Genomic DNA, 2,230 nt, shown 5'->3' on the forward strand with positions numbered 1-2,230 from the left:
GCGTCTCAGCCGCCGAGCCCCACGCGCCGTGGCAGAGCCCGAGCCGCGCAGCCTCTCCGCGTTGCACCCACCCACCTCGGTGCATTGCTACCCAGCGGAAGGGGGAGAGGTGCCAAACCTCCCACGGCTCAGCTGTGGGGACCAGAAATAGACCTGGAGAGAAGCAAATCATCCCTCAAACCTCGTCTCGCCTGGCCTCGACGTTTGTAGCCAACGCCAGATTGTACCAGCCCTGACTCAGATCGATGCCACGGGACTGAGGTACGTGCTTAGATCTGAGCGTGCTTTGCTGGCCGAGGACTGCTCCTGGTGCGTTTTCCCCTCCATACACTTCAGGAACGTGCCAAATCCATCCTGAGCAAAGAGGCCCTGCTGCACCTCTCCCCCACAGCCTGCAGACAGCCTGAAATGTCTTCAAGCATGTGAGCGTTGCAAGAAGCCTCTCTACTTTATAATATTCCCATCCTTTCCTTGGCTGTCCCGGATGACTAGTCCTCTCGCCCACCGGTCCTCCAGCCCATGGATGTGGCCAGGAGACTCTGGACTTGGCAGGCGCTGGGACTGGCACCTGGCACCGGGATGGGGCAGGACATGCCGATGTCTTAACCCACCACGCTCCCAGCCCGAGAGGCTTCGTTCAGGGGACAGTAACTCTCCATGCCGCTGTTTCCCCATCAAGCCAGGAGTGAGGGCTCTGTTTGCTGCATTGCCGTGCAGGATTTGTTCCACGATCCTCAGAAAATGCAAAGCCTGAGGATAAATGAGGAGTCCCTGGAGGTGCCCAAAGCTGCTGGGGTGACTCCTTCCTGTGCCCGTGCTCGATGCGATGCGCCCTGGGAGCTTCCCCCATCAGACCAAAACTGTTCATTCGGGTTTGTCCTAGACAAGCATCCAGACGTCTGCATTGTTTGAGGTTTGCCCATCCCTGCTCAGTTCCCTGCTCGGTATGTCCAGCATACAGCAGGCTGAATAGTTCATTAATTGTTTCCATTTGATAGGGACGAGCATGAATAGCCATCAGCCACCAGTGACGCATTTCACCCTGATGTCAGGGTAGGGTTTGGCCTGGTTCCCTCCACCCGGCTCCTGCTGCATGGGGCTTTTCAGTAGGGAGGTTCACAAGGGGAGGTGCTGGCTGGCGTAAGGCTGAACCCTCACACTGTCATCTTGTCTTTCACAAAGGCATTTTATACCGGAATTTCCTTGGCATGGCACGGGTCTGTGGTGCAGACTTGAGCTTCCCAGGGCAGCCAGCTCCCGCCAGGAATTAGCAGCTCAGCAGGCAGGCCAGCTCATGGGCGCAGCGTCTCCCATGCCCTTGTGGCAGCACCTCCAGGTACCTGGGGTGAGGAGTGTTGGGGTGCCCGGGGGTGCCGAGCCCCTGCTGCGGTCGGCAAGCACAGGTCGGACCAGGGGGAGCAGGAAACCCCCCCATTTGGGACACGTTTGACCCATCTTTGTGCAGTTTTCTTGCTCAGCATTCCCATGCGCTGAGGTTGCCTTGGGCCATCTCAGCTTGCTGGGGCATGGGGTGCCCAGCTGAGCCATCCCCCTTTCGCACTGGGAGAATGGAGGAAGACCACACCAGACCCCCAAATCGCTGTGGTCTCAGCTCTTACCCCGCATGAGAGGTGTTCTTGCTGAAGGTCGAGGTCACCTATGGAAACCGTCGGGGAAAGGACCTAGCAATGACCGTGTGGACGGGACTGCTTTACCCGGGCTCAGATAGCAAAGACAAAGGGCCTGTTAGCTGCTGTTTACTCTTTCGTAGCCTTTGCCTTTCCTCCTACAAATCCTCCCTCAAGGAGACACTATTATTTATTAGCCCCGTGCGCTACTAAAAGCCCGAATTTAAGATAACCCCTTTTGTTCCACCGCGTTTAGTGGATATTTGATTCCTATTCAGGAGGGCGATAGCGTATGTAAATATTTGGTGCCCCACTGAGCAAGGTTTGATTTATAAGCTCCCGTCGCTGCTGCTCTTGCACGTGTCGGCTGGCAGAGCCCCGGGCGTCTGATCTCCCACGGCACGCTGCCCGCCAAAGCCTTCCTGGCCAAAAGGAGCTGCAGGTTGGCAGTGATTAGAGCCCCGGAGCCAAATCCCCCCTTCTCCACCCCCTGGATAGCGTGAGGCTCCCCGGGAGGACCGCGGGGTCTGGCTGGGTTTATGAGGACCGAGATCCCTTGGATGCCCCAGTTAATAAGAGCCCCAAGCAGAGCGGTGCCCTGC

Source organism: Egretta garzetta, unplaced genomic scaffold (assembly GCF_000687185.1).
Source record: "Egretta garzetta isolate BGI_Z169 unplaced genomic scaffold, ASM68718v1 scaffold640, whole genome shotgun sequence".
In the NCBI taxonomy this organism is placed as follows: Eukaryota; Metazoa; Chordata; class Aves; order Pelecaniformes; family Ardeidae; genus Egretta; species Egretta garzetta.